Source organism: Carcharodon carcharias, chromosome 2 (assembly GCF_017639515.1).
Source record: "Carcharodon carcharias isolate sCarCar2 chromosome 2, sCarCar2.pri, whole genome shotgun sequence".
NCBI lineage: Eukaryota > Metazoa > Chordata > Chondrichthyes > Lamniformes > Lamnidae > Carcharodon > Carcharodon carcharias.
Genome location: NC_054468.1, coordinates 3,141,112 through 3,166,393, shown reverse-complemented (window position 1 = coordinate 3,166,393; position 25,282 = coordinate 3,141,112).

Sequence of the window (25,282 nt, the reverse complement as noted above, 5' to 3'; positions counted from 1 at the left end):
ATTCTCATTGGGGATCAGTTCCGGAATGTGCTGACACTCATTGGAGACACTTCCTGAAGTTTCGGACTCTCAACGGGGTGTAGATACTGCAGTTTCTGATGCTCACTGGTGGACAGTTCCTGAAGGCGCTGACTCTCACTGGGGGTCTGTTCCTGAAGGTGCTGACTCTTACTGGGGGACAGTTCCTGAAGGTGCTGACTCTCACTGGGGGACAGTTCCTGATGGTGCTGACTCTCACATTGGGGGCAGCACCTGAAGGCGCTGACTCTCACGGGGGGATAGTTCCAAAAGGTGCTGACACTCACTTGGGGACAGTTCCTGAAGGTGCTGACTCTCATGCGGGACAGTTCCTGAAGGTGCTGAATCTCACTGGGGTTCAGTTCCTGAAGGTGCTGAATCTCACTGGCGGACAATTCCTGACGGTGCTGAATCTCACTGGATGACAGTTCTTGAAGGTGCCGACACTCACTGGGGGACAGTTACTGAAGGTGCCGACTGTCACTGGGAACTGTTCCAGAAGTTGCTGACTCTCACTGTAGGACAGTTTGTGATGATGCTGAATCACACCGGGTGACAGTTCCTGAAGGGGCTGACTCTCACTGGGGAGCGGCTCCTGAAGGCTCTGATGCTCACTGGGGGACAGTTCCTGAAGGTGCTGACTCTCAGTGGCGGTCTGTGCCTGAAGGTGCTGACTTTCACTGGGAGACAGTTCTGCAAGGTGCTGAATCTCATTGGGGGACAGTTCCTGAAGGTGCAGAATCTCACTGGCGGAAGAGTTCATGTAAGTGCTGACACTCACTGGGGGGCAGATCCTGAATGAGCTGACTCTCACTGGCGGACAGTTCCTGAAGGTGCTGACTCTCACTGGGTGGGACAGTGCCTGAATGTGCGGATTATCACTGGGGGACAGTTCCTGAAGGTGCTGACTCTCACTGAGGATCAGATCTTGAAGGTGCTGACTCTCACTGGGGCACAGTTCCTGAAGGTGCTGACGCTCACTGGGGGACAGTTCCTGAAGGTGCTGACTATCACGGGGTCAGTTCCTGAAGGTCCTGAATCTCTCTGATGGACAGTTCCTGAATGTGCAGACTCTCACTGGGGGGACAGTTCATGTGGGTGCTCACTCTCACTGGGGGTCAGTTCCTGAAGCTGCTGACATTCACTGGGGGACAGTTTCTGACGGTGCTGACTCTCACTGGGGGACAGTTCCTGAAGGTGCTGACTATCACTGTGGGACAGTTCCTCAAGTTCCTGACTCTCACTGGGGGACAGTTCGTGAAGGTGCTGACTCTCACTGGGGAGCAGTTCCTGAAGGTGCTGCTTCTCACTGATGTTCAGATCCTGAAGTTGCTGACTCTCACTGGGGAGCAGTTCCTGAAGGTGCTGCTTCTCACTGATGTACAGATCCTGAAGTTGCTGACTCTCGCTGGGGGAGAGTTCCTGAAGGTGCCGACTCTCACCGGCGGACAGTTCGTGAAGGTGCTGACTCTCACTGGGGGACAGTTCCTGATGGTGCTGACTCTCACTGGGGGGGCAGCACCTGAAGGCGCTGACTCTCGCTGGCGGACAGTTCCTGAAGGTGCTGACTATCACGGGGGACAGTTCCTGAAGGTCCTGAATCTCTCTGATGGACAGTTCCTGAATGTGCAGAATCTCACTGGGGGGACAGTTCATGTGGGTGCTCACTCTCACTGGGTGTCAGTTCCTGACGGTGCTGACATTCACTGGGGGACAGTTCCTGACGGTGCTGACTCTCACTGGGGGACAGTTCCTGAAGGTGCTGACTATCACTGTGGGACAGTTCCTCAAGTTCCTGACTCTCACTGGGGGACAGTTCGTGAAGGTGCTGACTCTCACTGGGGAGCAGTTCCTGAAGGTGCTGCTTCTCACTGATGTTCAGATCCTGAAGTTGCTGACTCTCACTGGGGGACAGTTCCTGAAGGTGTTGATTATCACTGGGGGACAGTTCCTGAAGGTGCTGAATGTCACTGAGGATCAGACCTTGAAGGTGCTGACTCTCACTGGGGGACAGTTCCTGAAGGTGCTGACGCTCACTGGGGGACAGTTCCTGAAGGTGCTGACTATCACGGGGGACAGTTCCTGAAGGTCCTGAATCTCTCTGATGGACAGTTCCTGAATGTGAAGACTCTCACTGGGGGCCAGTTCATGTGGGTGCTCAATCTCACTGGGGGGCAGTTCCTGAAGCTGCTGACATTCACTGGGGGACAGTTCCTGACGGTGCTGACTCTCACTGGGGGACAGTTCCTGAAGGTGCTGACTATCACTGTGGGACAGTTCCTCAAGTTCCTGACTCTCACTGGGGGACAGTTCGTGAAGGTGCTGACTCTCACTGGGGAGCAGTTCCTGAAGGTGCTGCTTCTCACTGATGTTCAGATCCTGAAGTTGCTGACTCTCACTGGGGGACAGTTCCTGAAGGTGTTGATTATCACTGGGGGACAGTTCCTGAAGCTGCTGAATGTCACTGAGGATCAGACCTTGAAGGTGCTGACTCTCACTGAGGGACAGTTCCTGAAGGTGCTGACTCTCACTGGGGGACAGTTCCTGATGGTGCTGACTCTCACATTGGGGGCAGCACCTGAAGGCGCTGACTCTCACGGGGGGAGAGTTCCAAAAGGTGCTGACACTCACTTGGGGCAGTTCCTGAAGGTGCTGACTCTCAAGCGGGTCAGTTCCTGAAGGTGCTGACTCCCCCTGGTGACTGTTCTTGAAGTTGCTGACTCTCACCCGGGGACAGTTCCTGAAGGTGCCGACTCTCACCGGTGGACAGTTCCTGAAGGTGCTGACTGTCACTGGGAGACAGTTACTGAAGATGCTGACTCTCACCAGCAGACAGTTCCTGAAGGTGCTGACTCTCACTGGGGAGGACAGTTCATGAAGGTGCTGACTCTCACTGGCGGATATTTCCTGTTGGAGTTGACTTTCAAAGGGGGACAGTTCCTGAAGGTGCTGTCTCTCACAGGGGGACATTTACTGCAGGTGCCAACTCTCACTGGGGGACAGTTCCTGATGGCACTGTCTCTCACTGGGTGATTGATCCTGAATGTGCTGACTCCTACTGCGGGATAGTTCCTGAAGGTGCAGACTCTCACTGGGAAACAGTTCCTGAAGATCCTGAATCTGTCTGGGGTTCAGTTCCTGAAGATGCAGACTCACACTGGGGGGACAGTTCCTGAAGGTGCTGACTATCACTGGGGGGACAGTTCGTGAAGGTGCAGACTCACACTGGGGGGACAGTTCTTGAAGGTGCTGACTATCACTGGGGGACAGTTCCTCATGCTGCTGACTCTCACTGAGAGACAGTTCCTGAAGGTGCTAATTCTCATTGGGGATCAGTTCCGGAATGTGCTGACACTCATTGGAGACACTTCCTGAAGTTTCGGACTCTCAACGGGGTGTAGATACTGCAGTTTCTGATGCTCACTGGTGGACAGTTCCTGAAGGCGCTGACTCTCACTGGGGGTCTGTTCCTGAAGGTGCTGACTCTTACTGGGGGACAGTTCCTGAAGGTGCTGACTCTCACTGGGGGACAGTTCCTGATGGTGCTGACTCTCACATTGGGGGCAGCACCTGAAGGCGCTGACTCTCACGGGGGGATAGTTCCAAAAGGTGCTGACACTCACTTGGGGACAGTTCCTGAAGGTGCTGACTCTCATGCGGGACAGTTCCTGAAGGTGCTGAATCTCACTGGGGTTCAGTTCCTGAAGGTGCTGAATCTCACTGGCGGACAGTTCCTGACGGTGCTGAATCTCACTGGATGACAGTTCTTGAAGGTGCCGACACTCACTGGGGGACAGTTACTGAAGGTGCCGACTGTCACTGGGAACTGTTCCAGAAGTTGCTGACTCTCACTGTAGGACAGTTTGTGATGATGCTGAATCACACCGGGTGACAGTTCCTGAAGGGGCTGACTCTCACTGGGGAGCGGCTCCTGAAGGCTCTGATGCTCACTGGGGGACAGTTCCTGAAGGTGCTGACTCTCAGTGGCGGTCTGTGCCTGAAGGTGCTGACTTTCACTGGGAGACAGTTCTGCAAGGTGCTGAATCTCACTGGGGGACAGTTCCTGAAGGTGCAGAATCTCACTGGCGGAAGAGTTCATGTAAGTGCTGACGCTCACTGGGGGGCAGATCCTGAATGAGCTGACTCTCACTGGCGGACAGTTCCTGAAGGTGCTGACTCTCACTGGGTGGGACAGTGCCTGAATGTGCGGATTATCACTGGGGGACAGTTCCTGAAGGTGCTGACTCTCACTGAGGATCAGATCTTGAAGGTGCTGACTCTCACTGGGGCACAGTTCCTGAAGGTGCTGACGCTCACTGGGGGACAGTTCCTGAAGGTGCTGACTATCACGGGGTCAGTTCCTGAAGGTCCTGAATCTCTCTGATGGACAGTTCCTGAATGTGCAGACTCTCACTGGGGGGACAGTTCATGTGGGTGCTCACTCTCACTGGGGGTCAGTTCCTGAAGCTGCTGACATTCACTGGGGGACAGTTTCTGACGGTGCTGACTCTCACTGGGGGACAGTTCCTGAAGGTGCTGACTATCACTGTGGGACAGTTCCTCAAGTTCCTGACTCTCACTGGGGGACAGTTCGTGAAGGTGCTGACTCTCACTGGGGAGCAGTTCCTGAAGGTGCTGCTTCTCACTGATGTTCAGATCCTGAAGTTGCTGACTCTCGCTGGGGGAGAGTTCCTGAAGGTGCCGACTCTCACCGGCGGACAGTTCGTGAAGGTGCTGACTCTCACTGGGGGACAGTTCCTGATGGTGCTGACTCTCACTGGGGGGGCAGCACCTGAAGGCGCTGACTCTCGCTGGCGGACAGTTCCTGAAGGTGCTGACTATCACGGGGGACAGTTCCTGAAGGTCCTGAATCTCTCTGATGGACAGTTCCTGAATGTGCAGAATCTCACTGGGGGGACAGTTCATGTGGGTGCTCACTCTCACTGGGTGTCAGTTCCTGACGGTGCTGACATTCACTGGGGGACAGTTCCTGACGGTGCTGACTCTCACTGGGGGACAGTTCCTGAAGGTGCTGACTATCACTGTGGGACAGTTCCTCAAGTTCCTGACTCTCACTGGGCCACAGTTCGTGAGGGTGCTGACTCTCACTGGGGAGCAGTTCCTGAAGGTGCTGCTTCTCACTGATGTTCAGATCCTGAAGTTGCTGACTCTCACTGGGGGAAAGTTCCTGAAGGTGTTGATTATCACTGGGGGACAGTTCCTGAAGGTGCTGAATGTCACTGAGGATCAGACCTTGAAGGTGCTGACTCTCACTGGGGGACAGTTCCTGAAGGTGCTGACGCTCACTGGGGGACAGTTCCTGAAGGTGCTGACTATCACGGGGGACAGTTCCTGAAGGTCCTGAATCTCTCTGATGGACAGTTCCTGAATGTGAAGACTCTCACTGGGGGCCAGTTCATGTGGGTGCTCAATCTCACTGGGGGGCAGTTCCTGAAGCTGCTGACATTCACTGGGGGACAGTTCCTGACGGTGCTGACTCTCACTGGGGGACAGTTCCTGAAGGTGCTGACTATCACTGTGGGACAGTTCCTCAAGTTCCTGACTCTCACTGGGGGACAGTTCGTGAAGGTGCTGACTCTCACTGGGGAGCAGTTCCTGAAGGTGCTGCTTCTCACTGATGTTCAGATCCTGAAGTTGCTGACTCTCACTGGGGGACAGTTCCTGAAGGTGTTGATTATCACTGGGGGACAGTTCCTGAAGCTGCTGAATGTCACTGAGGATCAGACCTTGAAGGTGCTGACTCTCACTGAGGGACAGTTCCTGAAGGTGCTGACTCTCACTGGGGGACAGTTCCTGATGGTGCTGACTCTCACATTGGGGGCAGCACCTGAAGGCGCTGACTCTCACGGGGGGAGAGTTCCAAAAGGTGCTGACACTCACTTGGGGCAGTTCCTGAAGGTGCTGACTCTCAAGCGGGTCAGTTCCTGAAGGTGCTGACTCCCCCTGGTGACTGTTCTTGAAGTTGCTGACTCTCACCCGGGGACAGTTCCTGAAGGTGCCGACTCTCACCGGTGGACAGTTCCTGAAGGTGCTGACTGTCACTGGGAGACAGTTACTGAAGATGCTGACTCTCACCAGCAGACAGTTCCTGAAGGTGCTGACTCTCACTGGGGAGGACAGTTCATGAAGGTGCTGACTCTCACTGGCGGATATTTCCTGTTGGAGTTGACTTTCAAAGGGGGACAGTTCCTGAAGGTGCTGTCTCTCACAGGGGGACATTTACTGCAGGTGCCAACTCTCACTGGGGGACAGTTCCTGATGGCACTGTCTCTCACTGGGTGATTGATCCTGAATGTGCTGACTCCTACTGCGGGATAGTTCCTGAAGGTGCAGACTCTCACTGGGAAACAGTTCCTGAAGATCCTGAATCTGTCTGGGGTTCAGTTCCTGAAGATGCAGACTCACACTGGGGGGACAGTTCCTGAAGGTGCTGACTATCACTGGGGGGACAGTTCGTGAAGGTGCAGACTCACACTGGGGGGACAGTTCTTGAAGGTGCTGACTATCACTGGGGGACAGTTCCTCATGCTGCTGACTCTCACTGAGAGACAGTTCCTGAAGGTGCTAATTCTCATTGGGGATCAGTTCCGGAATGTGCTGACACTCATTGGAGACACTTCCTGAAGTTTCGGACTCTCAACGGGGTGTAGATACTGCAGTTTCTGATGCTCACTGGTGGACAGTTCCTGAAGGCGCTGACTCTCACTGGGGGTCTGTTCCTGAAGGTGCTGACTCTTACTGGGGGACAGTTCCTGAAGGTGCTGACTCTCACTGGGGGACAGTTCCTGATGGTGCTGACTCTCACATTGGGGGCAGCACCTGAAGGCGCTGACTCTCACGGGGGGATAGTTCCAAAAGGTGCTGACACTCACTTGGGGACAGTTCCTGAAGGTGCTGACTCTCATGCGGGACAGTTCCTGAAGGTGCTGAATCTCACTGGGGTTCAGTTCCTGAAGGTGCTGAATCTCACTGGCGGACAGTTCCTGACGGTGCTGAATCTCACTGGATGACAGTTCTTGAAGGTGCCGACACTCACTGGGGGACAGTTACTGAAGGTGCCGACTGTCACTGGGAACTGTTCCAGAAGTTGCTGACTCTCACTGTAGGACAGTTTGTGATGATGCTGAATCACACCGGGTGACAGTTCCTGAAGGGGCTGACTCTCACTGGGGAGCGGCTCCTGAAGGCTCTGATGCTCACTGGGGGACAGTTCCTGAAGGTGCTGACTCTCAGTGGCGGTCTGTGCCTGAAGGTGCTGACTTTCACTGGGAGACAGTTCTGCAAGGTGCTGAATCTCACTGGGGGACAGTTCCTGAAGGTGCAGAATCTCACTGGCGGAAGAGTTCATGTAAGTGCTGACGCTCACTGGGGGGCAGATCCTGAATGAGCTGACTCTCACTGGCGGACAGTTCCTGAAGGTGCTGACTCTCACTGGGTGGGACAGTGCCTGAATGTGCGGATTATCACTGGGGGACAGTTCCTGAAGGTGCTGACTCTCACTGAGGATCAGATCTTGAAGGTGCTGACTCTCACTGGGGCACAGTTCCTGAAGGTGCTGTCGCTCACTGGGGGACAGTTCCTGAAGGTGCTGACTATCACGGGGTCAGTTCCTGAAGGTCCTGAATCTCTCTGATGGACAGTTCCTGAATGTGCAGACTCTCACTGGGGGGACAGTTCATGTGGGTGCTCACTCTCACTGGGGGTCAGTTCCTGAAGCTGCTGACATTCACTGGGGGACAGTTTCTGACGGTGCTGACTCTCACTGGGGGACAGTTCCTGAAGGTGCTGACTATCACTGTGGGACAGTTCCTCAAGTTCCTGACTCTCACTGGGGGACAGTTCGTGAAGGTGCTGACTCTCACTGGGGAGCAGTTCCTGAAGGTGCTGCTTCTCACTGATGTTCAGATCCTGAAGTTGCTGACTCTCGCTGGGGGAGAGTTCCTGAAGGTGCCGACTCTCACCGGCGGACAGTTCGTGAAGGTGCTGACTCTCACTGGGGGACAGTTCCTGAAGGTGCTGACTATCACGGGGGACAGTTCCTGAAGGTCCTGAATCTCTCTGATGGACAGTTCCTGAATGTGCAGGCTCTCACTGGGGGGACAGTTCATGTGGGTGCTCACTCTCACTGGGGGTCAGTTCCTGACGCTGCTGACATTCACTGTGGGACAGTTCCTCAAGTTCCTGACTCTCACTGGGGGACAGTTCCTGAAGGTGCTGACTATCACTGTGGGACAGTTCCTCAAGTTCCTGACTCTCACTGGGGGGACAGTTCGTGAAGGTGCTGACTCTCACTGGGGAGCAGTTCCTGAAGGTGCTGCTTCTCACTGATATTCAGATCCTGAAGTTGCTGACTCTCGCTGGGGGACAGTTCCTGAAGTTGCGGACTCTCACCGGCGGACAGTTCGTGAAGGTGCTGACTCTCACTGAGGGACAGTTCCTGAAGGTGCTGACTCTCACTGGGGGACAGTTCCTGATGGTGCTGACTCTCACATTGGGGGCAGCACCTGAAGGCGCTGACTCTCACGGGGGGATAGTTCCTAAAGGTGCTGACACTCACTTGGGGAAGTTCCTGAAGGTGCTGACTCTCAAGCGGGTCAGTTCCTGAAGGTGCTGACTCCCCCTGGTGACTGTTCTTGAAGTTGCTGACTCTCACCCGGGGACAGTTCCTGAAGGTGCCGACTCTCACCGGTGGACAGTTCCTGAAGGTGCTGACTGTCACTGGGAGACAGTTACTGAAGATGCTGACTCTCACCAGCAGACAGTTCCTGAAGGTGCTGACTCTCACTGGGGAGGACAGTTCATGAAGGTGCTGACTCTCACTGGCGGATATTTCCTGTTGGAGTTGACTTTCAAAGGGGGACAGTTCCTGAAGGTGCTGTCTCTCACAGGGGGACATTTACTGCAGGTGCCAACTCTCACTGGGGGACAGTTCCTGATGGCACTGTCTCTCACTGGGTGATTGATCCTGAATGTGCTGACTCCTACTGCGGGATAGTTCCTGAAGGTGCAGACTCTCACTGGGAAACAGTTCCTGAAGATCCTGAATCTGTCTGGGGTTCAGTTCCTGAAGATGCAGACTCACACTGGGGGGACAGTTCCTGAAGGTGCTGACTATCACTGGGGGGACAGTTCGTGAAGGTGCAGACTCACACTGGGGGGACAGTTCTTGAAGGTGCTGACTATCACTGGGGGACAGTTCCTCATGCTGCTGACTCTCACTGAGAGACAGTTCCTGAAGGTGCTAATTCTCATTGGGGATCAGTTCCTGAATGTGCTGACACTCATTGGAGACACTTCCTGAAGTTTCGGACTCTCAACGGGGTGTAGATACTGCAGTTTCTGATGCTCACTGGTGGACAGTTCCTGAAGGCGCTGACTCTCACTGGGGGTCTGTTCCTGAAGGTGCTGACTCTTACTGGGGGACAGTTCCTGAAGGTGCTGACTCTCACTGGGGGACAGTTCCTGATGGTGCTGACTCTCACATTGGGGGCAGCACCTGAAGGCGCTGACTCTCACGGGGGGATAGTTCCAAAAGGTGCTGACACTCACTTGGGGACAGTTCCTGAAGGTGCTGACTCTCATGCGGGACAGTTCCTGAAGGTGCTGAATCTCACTGGGGTTCAGTTCCTGAAGGTGCTGAATCTCACTGGCGGACAATTCCTGATGGTGCTGAATCTCACTGGATGACAGTTCTTGAAGGTGCCGACACTCACTGGGGGACAGTTACTGAAGGTGCCGACTGTCACTGGGAACTGTTCCAGAAGTTGCTGACTCTCACTGTAGGACAGTTTGTGATGATGCTGAATCACACCGGGTGACAGTTCCTGAAGGGGCTGACTCTCACTGGGGAGCGGCTCCTGAAGGCTCTGATGCTCACTGGGGGACAGTTCCTGAAGGTGCTGACTCTCACTGGCGGTCTGTGCCTGAAGGTGCTGACTTTCACTGGGAGACAGTTCTGCAAGGTGCTGAATCTCATTGGGGGACAGTTCCTGAAGGTGCAGAATCTCACTGGCGGAAGAGTTCATGTAAGTGCTGACACTCACTGGGGGGCAGATCCTGAATGAGCTGACTCTCACTGGCGGACAGTTCCTGAAGGTGCTGACTCTCACTGGGTGGGACAGTGCCTGAATGTGCGGATTATCACTGGGGGACAGTTCCTGAAGGTGCTGACTCTCACTGAGGATCAGATCTTGAAGGTGCTGACTCTCACTGGGGCACAGTTCCTGAAGGTGCTGACGCTCACTGGGGGACAGTTCCTGAAGGTGCTGACTATCACGGGGTCAGTTCCTGAAGGTCCTGAATCTCTCTGATGGACAGTTCCTGAATGTGCAGACTCTCACTGGGGGGACAGTTCATGTGGGTGCTCACTCTCACTGGGGGTCAGTTCCTGAAGCTGCTGACATTCACTGGGGGACAGTTTCTGACGGTGCTGACTCTCACTGGGGGACAGTTCCTGAAGGTGCTGACTATCACTGTGGGACAGTTCCTCAAGTTCCTGACTCTCACTGGGGGACAGTTCGTGAAGGTGCTGACTCTCACTGGGGAGCAGTTCCTGAAGGTGCTGCTTCTCACTGATGTTCAGATCCTGAAGTTGCTGACTCTCGCTGGGGGAGAGTTCCTGAAGGTGCCGACTCTCACCGGCGGACAGTTCGTGAAGGTGCTGACTCTCACTGGGGGACAGTTCCTGATGGTGCTGACTCTCACTGGGGGGGCAGCACCTGAAGGCGCTGACTCTCGCTGGCGGACAGTTCCTGAAGGTGCTGACTATCACGGGGGACAGTTCCTGAAGGTCCTGAATCTCTCTGATGGACAGTTCCTGACTGTGCAGAATCTCACTGGGGGGACAGTTCATGTGGGTGCTCACTCTCACTGGGTGTCAGTTCCTGACGGTGCTGACATTCACTGGGGGACAGTTCCTGACGGTGCTGACTCTCACTGGGGGACAGTTCCTGAAGGTGCTGACTATCACTGTGGGACAGTTCCTCAAGTTCCTGACTCTCACTGGGGGACAGTTCGTGAAGGTGCTGACTCTCACTGGGGAGCAGTTCCTGAAGGTGCTGCTTCTCACTGATGTTCAGATCCTGAAGTTGCTGACTCTCACTGGGGGACAGTTCCTGAAGGTGTTGATTATCACTGGGGGACAGTTCCTGAAGGTGCTGAATGTCACTGAGGATCAGACCTTGAAGGTGCTGACTCTCACTGAGGGACAGTTCCTGAAGGTGCTGACTCTCACTGGGGGACAGTTCCTGATGGTGCTGACTCTCACATTGGGGGCAGCACCTGAAGGCGCTGACTCTCACGGGGGGAGAGTTCCAAAAGGTGCTGACACTCACTTGGGGCAGTTCCTGAAGGTGCTGACTCTCAAGCGGGTCAGTTCCTGAAGGTGCTGACTCCCCCTGGTGACTGTTCTTGAAGTTGCTGACTCTCACCCGGGGACAGTTCCTGAAGGTGCCGACTCTCACCGGTGGACAGTTCCTGAAGGTGCTGACTGTCACTGGGAGACAGTTACTGAAGATGCTGACTCTCACCAGCAGACAGTTCCTGAAGGTGCTGACTCTCACTGGGGAGGACAGTTCATGAAGGTGCTGACTCTCACTGGCGGATATTTCCTGTTGGAGTTGACTTTCAAAGGGGGACAGTTCCTGAAGGTGCTGTCTCTCACAGGGGGGCATTTACTGCAGGTGCCAACTCTCACTGGGGGACAGTTCCTGATGGCACTGTCTCTCACTGGGTGATTGATCCTGAATGTGCTGACTCCTACTGCGGGATAGTTCCTGAAGGTGCAGACTCTCACTGGGAAACAGTTCCTGAAGATCCTGAATCTGTCTGGGGTTCAGTTCCTGAAGATGCAGACTCACACTGGGGGGACAGTTCCTGAAGGTGCTGACTATCACTGGGGGGACAGTTCGTGAAGGTGCAGACTCACACTGGGGGGACAGTTCTTGAAGGTGCTGACTATCACTGGGGGACAGTTCCTCATGCTGCTGACTCTCACTGAGAGACAGTTCCTGAAGGTGCTAATTCTCATTGGGGATCAGTTCCGGAATATGCTGACACTCATTGGAGACACTTCCTGAAGTTTCGGACTCTCAACGGGGTGTAGATACTGCAGTTTCTGATGCTCACTGGTGGACAGTTCCTGAAGGCGCTGACTCTCACTGGGGGTCTGTTCCTGAAGGTGCTGACTCTTACTGGGGGACAGTTCCTGAAGGTGCTGACTCTCACTGGGGGACAGTTCCTGATGGTGCTGACTCTCACATTGGGGGCAGCACCTGAAGGCGCTGACTCTCACGGGGGGATAGTTCCAAAAGGTGCTGACACTCACTTGGGGACAGTTCCTGAAGGTGCTGACTCTCATGCGGGACAGTTCCTGAAGGTGCTGAATCTCACTGGGGTTCAGTTCCTGAAGGTGCTGAATCTCACTGGCGGACAGTTCCTGACGGTGCTGAATCTCACTGGATGACAGTTCTTGAAGGTGCCGACACTCACTGGGGGACAGTTACTGAAGGTGCCGACTGTCACTGGGAACTGTTCCAGAAGTTGCTGACTCTCACTGTAGGACAGTTTGTGATGATGCTGAATCACACCGGGTGACAGTTCCTGAAGGGGCTGACTCTCACTGGGGAGCGGCTCCTGAAGGCTCTGATGCTCACTGGGGGACAGTTCCTGAAGGTGCTGACTCTCAGTGGCGGTCTGTGCCTGAAGGTGCTGACTTTCACTGGGAGACAGTTCTGCAAGGTGCTGAATCTCACTGGGGGACAGTTCCTGAAGGTGCAGAATCTCACTGGCGGAAGAGTTCATGTAAGTGCTGACGCTCACTGGGGGGCAGATCCTGAATGAGCTGACTCTCACTGGCGGACAGTTCCTGAAGGTGCTGACTCTCACTGGGTGGGACAGTGCCTGAATGTGCGGATTATCACTGGGGGACAGTTCCTGAAGGTGCTGACTCTCACTGAGGATCAGATCTTGAAGGTGCTGACTCTCACTGGGGCACAGTTCCTGAAGGTGCTGACGCTCACTGGGGGACAGTTCCTGAAGGTGCTGACTATCACGGGGTCAGTTCCTGAAGGTCCTGAATCTCTCTGATGGACAGTTCCTGAATGTGCAGACTCTCACTGGGGGGACAGTTCATGTGGGTGCTCACTCTCACTGGGGGTCAGTTCCTGAAGCTGCTGACATTCACTGGGGGACAGTTTCTGACGGTGCTGACTCTCACTGGGGGACAGTTCCTGAAGGTGCTGACTATCACTGTGGGACAGTTCCTCAAGTTCCTGACTCTCACTGGGGGACAGTTCGTGAAGGTGCTGACTCTCACTGGGGAGCAGTTCCTGAAGGTGCTGCTTCTCACTGATGTTCAGATCCTGAAGTTGCTGACTCTCGCTGGGGGAGAGTTCCTGAAGGTGCCGACTCTCACCGGCGGACAGTTCGTGAAGGTGCTGACTCTCACTGGGGGACAGTTCCTGATGGTGCTGACTCTCACTGGGGGGGCAGCACCTGAAGGCGCTGACTCTCGCTGGCGGACAGTTCCTGAAGGTGCTGACTATCACGGGGGACAGTTCCTGAAGGTCCTGAATCTCTCTGATGGACAGTTCCTGAATGTGCAGAATCTCACTGGGGGGACAGTTCATGTGGGTGCTCACTCTCACTGGGTGTCAGTTCCTGACGGTGCTGACATTCACTGGGGGACAGTTCCTGACGGTGCTGACTCTCACTGGGGGACAGTTCCTGAAGGTGCTGACTATCACTGTGGGACAGTTCCTCAAGTTCCTGACTCTCACTGGGGGACAGTTCGTGAAGGTGCTGACTCTCACTGGGGAGCAGTTCCTGAAGGTGCTGCTTCTCACTGATGTTCAGATCCTGAAGTTGCTGACTCTCACTGGGGGACAGTTCCTGAAGGTGTTGATTATCACTGGGGGACAGTTCCTGAAGGTGCTGAATGTCACTGAGGATCAGACCTTGAAGGTGCTGACTCTCACTGGGGGACAGTTCCTGAAGGTCCTGAATCTCTCTGATGGACAGTTCCTGAATGTGCAGACTCTCACTGGGGGGACAGTTCATGTGGGTGCTCAATCTCACTGGGGGGCAGTTCCTGAAGCTGCTGACATTCACTGGGGGACAGTTCCTGACGGTGCTGACTCTCACTGGGGGACAGTTCCTGAAGGTGCTGACTATCACTGTGGGACAGTTCCTCAAGTTCCTGACTCTCACTGGGGGACAGTTCGTGAAGGTGCTGACTCTCACTGGGGAGCAGTTCCTGAAGGTGCTGCTTCTCACTGATGTTCAGATCCTGAAGTTGCTGACTCTCGCTGGGGGAGAGTTCCTGAAGGTGCCGACTCTCACCGGCGGACAGTTCGTGAAGGTGCTGACTCTCACTGGGGGACAGTTCCTGATGATGCTGACTCTCACTGTGCTTCAGATCCTGAAGGTGCTGACTCTCACTGGGAGACAGTTACTGAAGATGCTGACCCCCACCGGCAGACAGTTCCTGAAGGTGCTGAGTCTCACTGGGGAGGACAGTTTATGAAGGTGCTGACTCTCACTGGTGGATATTTCCTGTTGGAGTTGACTCTCACTGGGGGACAGTTCCTGAAGGTGATGAATCTCACTGGCAGACAGTTCCTGAAAGTGTTGACTCTCACTGGGGGCCAGTTCCTGAAGTTGCTGCCTCCCACTGGGGGCAGATCCTGAAAGTGCTGTTTCTCAATGGGGGCAGTTCCTGAATGTGCTCTCACTGGGGGGCAATTCCTGAAGTGCTGACTCTCACTGGGGGCGGATCCTGATGGTGCGGAATCTCACTAGCGGACTGTTCCTGAAGGTGCTGACTCTCATTGGGGGACAGTTCCTGAAGGTGCTGACTCTCACTGGGGGACAGTTCATGAAGGTGCTAACTCTCACTGGGTGGGGGCAGTTCCTGAAGTTGCTGACTTTCACTGGGAGAAAGTTCCACAAGGTGCTGATTCTCACTGGGGGACAGTTCCTGAAGGAGCTGACTCTCACAGGGGGACATTTACTGCAGGTGCCGACTCTCACTGGGGGACAGTTCCTGAAGGTGCTGACTCTCAATGGGGGACAGTTCCTGAAGGAGCTGAATTCCACTGGCGGACAGTTCCTGAAGGTGCTGACTCTCACTGGGAACAGTGCCTGAAGGTGCTAGCTCTCACTGAGGGGCAGTTCCTGAAGGTGCTGACTCTCACTGAAGGACAGTTCCTGAAGGTGCTAACTCTCACTGAGGGGCAGTTCCTGAAGTTGCTGACTCTCACTGGGGGACAATTCCTGAAGGTGCTGACTTTCACTGGGGGACAGTTCGTGAAGTTTCTGACGCTCAGTGGGGGACATTTCCTGGAGGTGCTGACTCTCACTGGGACATATCTCCTGAAGGTGCTGACTCTTACTGGGGGACAGTTCCTGAATATGCTGACTCTCACTTGTGGTCAGATCTTGAAGGTGCTGACTCTCACTGGGGGACAGTTCCTGAAGGTGCTGACTCTCACTGGGGGACAGTTCCTGAAGGTGCTAAGTCCCACTGGGCGACAGTTCCTGAAGCTGATGACGCTCATTAGTGGACTGTTCCTGAAGCTGGTGACTCACAATGGAGGGCAGTTCGCTAGGATGCTGACTCTCATGGCGTTCATTTCCTGAAGGTGCTGACTCTCACTGGGGACAGTTCCTGAAGGTGCTGACTCTCACTGGGGACAGTTCCTGAAGGTGCTGACTCTCATTTTGGGACAGTTCCTGAAGTTGCTGAATCTCACTGTGGGACAGTTCCGGAAGGTGAGGAATCTCACTGGCAGACAGTTTCTGATGGTGCCGACTCTCACTGGGGAACAGTTCCTGAAGGTGCTGACTCTCATTGGATCACAGTTCTTAAAGTTGCCGTCACTCACTGGGGGACAGTTACTGAATGTGCTAACTCTCATTGGGGACAGTTACTGAAGTTGCTGACTCACACTGGACGTCAGTTTTTGAAGATGCTGACTCACACTGGGGGGCAGGTCCTGAAGGTGCAGACTCTCACTGGGGGACAGTTCCTGAAGGAGCTGACTCTCACTGGGGGTACAGTTCCTGAAGGTGCTGACTCTCACTGGGGGGCATTTTCCTGAAGTTGCTGACTCTCACTGGGGGGCATGTTCCTGAATGTGCTGAATCTCACTGCGGGACAATTCCTGATGGTGATGGCTCTCATTGGGGTCAGTTCCTGAAGGTGCTCACTCTTACTGGGGACAGTTTCTGAAGTTTCTGACTTTCACTGGGAGACGGTTCCTGAAGTTTCTGACTTTCACTGAGGGACAGTTCCTGAAGATGCTGACTCTCACTGGGCTACAGTTTCTGAAGTTGTTGACTCTCATTGGGGGACAGTTCCTGAAGGTGCTGACTCTCACTGGGGGAAAAGTTCATGAATGTTCTGACTCTCACTGCTGGGTGACAGTTCCTGAAGGTGCTGATTCTCATTGGTGGACAGTTCCTGAAAGTGCTGACTCTCATTGGGGGACAGATACTAAAGGTGCTGAATATCAATGGGGGACAGTTTCTGAAGATGCTGACTCTCACTGGGGGAGAGTTATGGAAGGTGCTAACTCTCACTGGCGGAGATTTCCTGTAGGCCCTGACACTCACTGGGTGTCATTTCCTGAAGGTGTTGACTCTCATTGACGGTCAATTCCTGAAGGTCCCCCACTATCAATGTGGGAGAGTTCCTGAAGTTACGAACCCTCACTGGGGGCCAGTTCCTGAAGGTGCTGACCCTCAGAGAGGGCCGATTCATGAAGGTGCTGAGTCTCACTGGGGGACAGTTCCTGAAGGAGCTGACTCTCACTGGGGGGCAGTCCCTGAAGGTGCAGACTCTCACTGGGGGACAATTCCTGATGATGATGACTCTCATTGGGGTCAGTTCCTGAAGGTGCTCACTCTTACTGGGGACAGTTTCTGAAGTTGCTGACTTTCACTGGGAGACGGTTCCTGAAGTTTCTGACTTTCACTGAGGGAGAGTTCCTGAAGGTGCTGACTCTCACTGGCGGACAGTTCCTGAAGCTGCAGACTCTCACTGGCGGACAGTTCCTGAAAGTGCTGAATCTAATTGGGGGGCAGTTCCTAAAGATGCTGACTCTCATTGGGGGATTATCCTGAAGGTGCTGACTCTCACTGGGGGGAATGTTCCTGAATGTGCTGAGTCTCACAGGGGGACAATTCCTGATGGTGCTGACTCTCATTGGGGTCAGTTCCTGAAGGTGCTCACTCTTACTGGGGACAGTTTCTAAAGTTGCTGACATTCACTGGGAGACGATTACTGAAGTTTCTGACTTTCACTGAGGGACGGTTCCTGAAGGTGCTGAATGTCACTGGGGGGCAGTTCCTGAAAGTGCTGACTCTAACTTGGGGACAGTTCCTGAAGGTGTCGACCCTCGCTGGCGGACAGTTCCTGAAGTTGCTGACTCTCACTGGGGGTCAGTTCCTTAAGGTGCTGACTTTCACTGGGGGACACTTCCTGAAGTTACTGACACTCACAGGGGGCCAGTTCCAGAAGGTGCTGACTCTCATTGGGGGACAGTTCCTGAAGGTGCCCAACTATCAGTTGGGAAGAGTTTCTGATGGTGCTCACTCTCACTGGGGGACAGTTCCTGAAGGTGCTGACTCTCACTGGGGGACACTTCCTGAAGTTACTGACACTCACAGGGGGCCAGTTCCAGAAGGTGCTGACTCTCATTGGGGGACAGTTCCTGAAGGTGCCCAACTATCAGTTGGGAAGAGTTTCTGATGGTGCTCACTCTCACTGGGGGACAGTTCCTGAAGGTGCTGACTCTCACTGGGGGACACTTCCTGAAGTTACTGACACTCACAGGGGGCCAGTTCCAGAAGGTGCTGACTCTCATTGGGGGACAGTTCCTGAAGGTGCCCAACTATCAGTTGGGAAGAGTTTCTGATGGTGCTCACTCTCACTGGGGGACAGTTCCTGAAGGTGCTGACTCTCACTGGGGGACACTTCCTGAAGTTACTGACACTCACAGGGGGCCAGTTCCAGAAGGTGCTGACTCTCATTGGGGGACAGTTCCTGAAGATGCCCAACTATCAGTTGGGAAGAGTTTCTGAAGGTGCTCACTCTCACTGGAGGACAGTTCCTAAAGCTGCTGACTCTCACTGGGGGACAGTTCCTTAAGGTACTGATTCTCACTCGGGGACAGTTCCTGAAGGTGCTGATTCTCATTGGTGGACAGTTCCTGAAAGTGCTGACTCTCATTGGGGAACAGTTCCTGAAGGTGCTGACTCTCAATGAGGGACATTTTCTCAAGATGCTGACTCTCACTGGGGGATAGTTCCGGAAGGTGCTGACTCTCACTGGGGGAAATTTCCTGTAGGTCCTGACACTCACTGGGTGTCATTTCCTGAAGGTGTTGACTCTCACTGTCGGTCAATTCCTGAAGGTGCCCCACTATCAGTGTGGGAGAGTTCCTGAATTTACTGACCCTCACTGGGGGCCACTTCCTGAAGGTGCTGACCATCACTGTGGGCCAGTTCCTGAAGGTGCTGACTCTCACTGGGGGACAGTTCCTGAAGGAGCTGACTCTCACTGGGGGGCATGTTCCTGAATGTGCTGAATCTCACTGGGGGACAATTCCTGATGATGATGACTCTCATTGGGGTAAGTTCCTGAAGGTGCTCACTCTTACTGGGGATAGTTTCTGAAGTTGTTGACATTCACTGGGAGACGGTTCCTGAAGTTTCTGACTTTCACTGAGGGAGAGATCCTGAAGATGCTGACTCTCACTGGGTGACAGTTCCTGAAAGTGCTGAATCTCATTGGGGGACAGTTCCTGAAGATGCTGACTCTCATTGGGGGATAATCCTGAAGGTGCTGACTCTCACTGGGGGGAATGTTCCTGAATGTGCTGAGTCTCACAGGGGGACAATTCCTGATGGTACTGACTCTCATTGGGGTCAGTTCCTGAAGGTGCTCACTCTTACTGGGGACAGTTTCTAAAGTTGCTGACATTCACTGGGAGACGGTTACTGAAGTTTCTGACTTTCACTGAGGGAAGGTTCCTGAAGGTGCTGACTGTCGCTGGGGGGCAGTTCCTGAAAGTGCTGACTCTAACTCGGGGACAGTTCCTGAAGTTACTGACCCTCACTGGGGGCCAGTTCCAGAAGATGCTGACTCTCATTGGGGGACAGTTCCTGAAGGTGCTGACACTCACTGAGGGACAGTTCCTGAAGGTGCTGACTCTCACTGGCGGTCAGTTCCTGAAAGTGCCCCACTATCATTGGTGGACAGTTCCTGAAGTTACTGACCCTCACTGGGGGACAGTTCCTGAAGGAGCTGACTCTCACTGGGGGACAGAAACTGAATGTGCCAACTCTCACTGGGGGACAGTTCCTTAAGGTGCTGACTCTCACTGGGGGACAGATCCTTAAGCTGCTGACTCTCACTGGGGGACAGTTCCTGAATGTGCTGACTCTCACTGCCGGTCAGTTCCTCAAGGTGCTGAACCTCACTGGGGGGTGGTTCCGGAAGGTGCTGGCTCTCACTTGGGATAGTTCCTGAAGATGCTGACCCTCACTGGACGAGATTTCCTGTAGGCGGTGACACTCACTGCTGTGGGACAGTACCTGAAGGTGCTGACTCTCACTGGGAGTCAGTTAAAGAATGTGCTGAATCTCACTCGGGGACAATTCCAAAAGATGCTGACACTCACTGGGGGACAGTTCCTGAAGGTGCCCCACTATCAGTTGGGAACAGTTCCTGAAGGTGCTGACTCTCACTGGGGGACAGTTCCTGAAGGTGTTGACTCTCACTGGCGGTCAGTTCCTGAAGGTGCCCCACTATCAGTTGGGACAGTTCCTGAAGGTGCTGACTATCACTGGGGGATAGTTCCTGAAAGTGCTCACTCTCACTGAGGGGGGAAGTTCCTGAATGTGCTGAATCTCACTGGCGGACAATAACTGAGGGTGCTGACTCTCACTGGGGGACAATTCCTGATGGTGCTGACTCCCATTGTGGTCAGTTCCTCAAGGTGCTCACACTTACTGGGGACAGTTTCTGAAGTAGCTGACATTCATTGGGAGATGGTTACTGAAGTTTGTGACTTTCACTGAGGGACAGTTCCTGAAGGTGCTGACTCTCACTGGGGGGGCAGTTCCTGAAAGTGCTGACTCTCACTGGGTGACAGATCCTGAAGGTGCTGATTCTCACTGGGGGACAGTTCCTGAAGGTGATGAATCTCACTGGCAGACAGTTCCTGAAAGTGTTGACTCTCACTGGGGGCCAGTTCCTGAAGTTGCTGCCTCCCACTGGGGGCAGATCCTGAAAGTGCTGTTTCTCAATGGGGGCAGTTCCTGAATGTGCTCTCACTGGGGGGCAATTCCTGAAGTGCTGACTCTCACTGGGGGCGGATCCTGATGGTGCGGAATCTCACTAGCGGACTGTTCCTGAAGGTGCTGACTCTCATTGGGGGACAGTTCCTGAAGGTGCTGACTCTCACTGGGGGACAGTTCATGAAGGTGCTAACTCTCACTGGGTGGGGGCAGTTCCTGAAGTTGCTGACTTTCACTGGGAGAAAGTTCCACAAGGTGCTGATTCTCACTGGGGGACAGTTCCTGAAGGAGCTGACTCTCACAGGGGGACATTTACTGCAGGTGCCGACTCTCACTGGGGGACAGTTCCTGAAGGTGCTGACTCTCAATGGGGGACAGTTCCTGAAGGAGCTGAATTCCACTGGCGGACAGTTCCTGAAGGTGCTGACTCTCACTGGGAACAGTGCCTGAAGGTGCTAGCTCTCACTGAGGGGCAGTTCCTGAAGGTGCTGACTCTCACTGAAGGACAGTTCCTGAAGGTGCTAACTCTCACTGAGGGGCAGTTCCTGAAGTTGCTGACTCTCACTGGGGGACAATTCCTGAAGGTGCTGACTTTCACTGGGGGACAGTTCGTGAAGTTTCTGACGCTCAGTGGGGGACATTTCCTGGAGGTGCTGACTCTCACTGGGACATATCTCCTGAAGGTGCTGACTCTTACTGGGGGACAGTTCCTGAATATGCTGACTCTCACTTGTGGTCAGATCTTGAAGGTGCTGACTCTCACTGGGGGACAGTTCCTGAAGGTGCTGACTCTCACTGGGGGACAGTTCCTGAAGGTGCTAAGTCCCACTGGGCGACAGTTCCTGAAGCTGATGACGCTCATTAGTGGACTGTTCCTGAAGCTGGTGACTCACAATGGAGGGCAGTTCGCTAGGATGCTGACTCTCATGGCGTTCATTTCCTGAAGGTGCTGACTCTCACTGGGGACAGTTCCTGAAGGTGCTGACTCTCACTGGGGACAGTTCCTGAAGGTGCTGACTCTCATTTTGGGACAGTTCCTGAAGTTGCTGAATCTCACTGTGGGACAGTTCCGGAAGGTGAGGAATCTCACTGGCAGACAGTTTCTGATGGTGCCGACTCTCACTGGGGAACAGTTCCTGAAGGTGCTGACTCTCATTGGATCACAGTTCTTAAAGTTGCCGTCACTCACTGGGGGACAGTTACTGAATGTGCTAACTCTCATTGGGGACAGTTACTGAAGTTGCTGACTCACACTGGACGTCAGTTTTTGAAGATGCTGACTCACACTGGGGGGCAGGTCCTGAAGGTGCAGACTCTCACTGGGGGACAGTTCCTGAAGGAGCTGACTCTCACTGGGGGTACAGTTCCTGAAGGTGCTGACTCTCACTGGGGGGCATTTTCCTGAAGTTGCTGACTCTCACTGGGGGGCATGTTCCTGAATGTGCTGAATCTCACTGCGGGACAATTCCTGATGGTGATGGCTCTCATTGGGGTCAGTTCCTGAAGGTGCTCACTCTTACTGGGGACAGTTTCTGAAGTTTCTGACTTTCACTGGGAGACGGTTCCTGAAGTTTCTGACTTTCACTGAGGGACAGTTCCTGAAGATGCTGACTCTCACTGGGCTACAGTTTCTGAAGTTGTTGACTCTCATTGGGGGACAGTTCCTGAAGGTGCTGACTCTCACTGGGGGAAAAGTTCATGAATGTTCTGACTCTCACTGCTGGGTGACAGTTCCTGAAGGTGCTGATTCTCATTGGTGGACAGTTCCTGAAAGTGCTGACTCTCATTGGGGGACAGATACTAAAGGTGCTGAATATCAATGGGGGACAGTTTCTGAAGATGCTGACTCTCACTGGGGGAGAGTTATGGAAGGTGCTAACTCTCACTGGCGGAGATTTCCTGTAGGCCCTGACACTCACTGGGTGTCATTTCCTGAAGGTGTTGACTCTCATTGACGGTCAATTCCTGAAGGTCCCCCACTATCAATGTGGGAGAGTTCCTGAAGTTACGAACCCTCACTGGGGGCCAGTTCCTGAAGGTGCTGACCCTCAGAGAGGGCCGATTCATGAAGGTGCTGAGTCTCACTGGGGGACAGTTCCTGAAGGAGCTGACTCTCACTGGGGGGCAGTCCCTGAAGGTGCAGACTCTCACTGGGGGACAATTCCTGATGATGATGACTCTCATTGGGGTCAGTTCCTGAAGGTGCTCACTCTTACTGGGGACAGTTTCTGAAGTTGCTGACTTTCACTGGGAGACGGTTCCTGAAGTTTCTGACTTTCACTGAGGGAGAGTTCCTGAAGGTGCTGACTCTCACTGGCGGACAGTTCCTGAAGCTGCAGACTCTCACTGGCGGACAGTTCCTGAAAGTGCTGAATCTAATTGGGGGGCAGTTCCTAAAGATGCTGACTCTCATTGGGGGATTATCCTGAAGGTGCTGACTCTCACTGGGGGGAATGTTCCTGAATGTGCTGAGTCTCACAGGGGGACAATTCCTGATGGTGCTGACTCTCATTGGGGTCAGTTCCTGAAGGTGCTCACTCTTACTGGGGACAGTTTCTAAAGTTGCTGACATTCACTGGGAGACGATTACTGAAGTTTCTGACTTTCACTGAGGGACGGTTCCTGAAGGTGCTGAATGTCACTGGGGGGCAGTTCCTGAAAGTGCTGACTCTAACTTGGGGACAGTTCCTGAAGGTGTCGACCCTCGCTGGCGGACAGTTCCTGAAGTTGCTGACTCTCACTGGGGGTCAGTTCCTTAAGGTGCTGACTTTCACTGGGGGACACTTCCTGAAGTTACTGACACTCACAGGGGGCCAGTTCCAGAAGGTGCTGACTCTCATTGGGGGACAGTTCCTGAAGGTGCCCAACTATCAGTTGGGAAGAGTTTCTGATGGTGCTCACTCTCACTGGGGGACAGTTCCTGAAGGTGCTGACTCTCACTGGGGGACACTTCCTGAAGTTACTGACACCCACAGGGGGCCAGTTCCAGAAGGTGCTGACTCTCATTGGGGGACATTTCCTGAAGTTGCCCAACTATCAGTTGGGAAGAGTTTCTGATGGTGCTCACTCTCACTGGGGGACAGTTCCTGAAGGTGCTGACTCTCACTGGGGGACACTTCCTGAAGTTACTGACACTCACAGGGGGCCAGTTCCAGAAGGTGCTGACTCTCATTGGGGGACAGTTCCTGAAGGTGCCCAACTATCAGTTGGGAAGAGTTTCTGATGGTGCTCACTCTCACTGGGGGACAGTTCCTGAAGGTGCTGACTCTCACTGGGGGACACTTCCTGAAGTTACTGACACTCACAGGGGGCCAGTTCCAGAAGGTGCTGATTCTCACTCGGGGACAGTTCCTGAAGGTGCTGATTCTCATTGGTGGACAGTTCCTGAAAGTGCTGACTCTCATTGGGGAACAGTTCCTGAAGGTGCTGACTCTCAATGAGGGACAGTTTCTCAAGATGCTGACTCTCACTGGGGGATAGTTCCGGAAGGTGCTGACTCTCACTGGGGGAAATTTCCTGTAGGTCCTGACACTCACTGGGTGTCATTTCCTGAAGGTGTTGACTCTCACTGTCGGTCAATTCCTGAAGGTGCCCCACTATCAGTGTGGGAGAGTTCCTGAATTTACTGACCCTCACTGGGGGCCACTTCCTGAAGGTGCTGACCATCACTGTGGGCCAGTTCCTGAAGGTGCTGACTCTCACTGGGGGACAGTTCCTGAAGGAGCTGACTCTCACTGGGGGGCATGTTCCTGAAGTTGCTGACTCTCACTGGGGGGCATGTTCCTGAATGTGCTGAATCTCACTGCGGGACAATTCCTGATGGTGATGGCTCTCATTGGGGTCAGTTCCTGAAGGTGCTCACTCTTACTGGGGACAGTTTCTGAAGTTTCTGACTTTCACTGGGAGACGGTTCCTGAAGTTTCTGACTTTCACTGAGGGACAGTTCCTGAAGATGCTGACTCTCACTGGGCTACAGTTTCTGAAGTTGTTGACTCTCATTGGGGGACAGTTCCTGAAGGTGCTGACTCTCACTGGGGGAAAAGTTCATGAATGTTCTGACTCTCACTGCTGGGTGACAGTTCCTGAAGGTGCTGATTCTCATTGGTGGACAGTTCCTGAAAGTGCTGACTCTCATTGGGGGACAGATACTAAAGGTGCTGAATATCAATGGGGGACAGTTTCTGAAGATGCTGACTCTCACTGGGGGAGAGTTATGGAAGGTGCTAACTCTCACTGGCGGAGATTTCCTGTAGGCCCTGACACTCACTGGGTGTCATTTCCTGAAGGTGTTGACTCTCATTGACGGTCAATTCCTGAAGGTCCCCCACTATCAATGTGGGAGAGTTCCTGAAGTTACGAACCCTCACTGGGGGCCAGTTCCTGAAGGTGCTGACCCTCAGAGAGGGCCGATTCATGAAGGTGCTGAGTCTCACTGGGGGACAGTTCCTGAAGGAGCTGACTCTCACTGGGGGGCAGTCCCTGAAGGTGCAGACTCTCACTGGGGGACAATTCCTGATGATGATGACTCTCATTGGGGTCAGTTCCTGAAGGTGCTCACTCTTACTGGGGACAGTTTCTGAAGTTGCTGACTTTCACTGGGAGACGGTTCCTGAAGTTTCTGACTTTCACTGAGGGAGAGTTCCTGAAGGTGCTGACTCTCACTGGCGGACAGTTCCTGAAGCTGCAGACTCTCACTGGCGGACAGTTCCTGAAAGTGCTGAATCTAATTGGGGGGCAGTTCCTAAAGATGCTGACTCTCATTGGGGGATTATCCTGAAGGTGCTGACTCTCACTGGGGGGAATGTTCCTGAATGTGCTGAGTCTCACAGGGGGACAATTCCTGATGGTGCTGACTCTCATTGGGGTCAGTTCCTGAAGGTGCTCACTCTTACTGGGGACAGTTTCTAAAGTTGCTGACATACACTGGGAGACGATTACT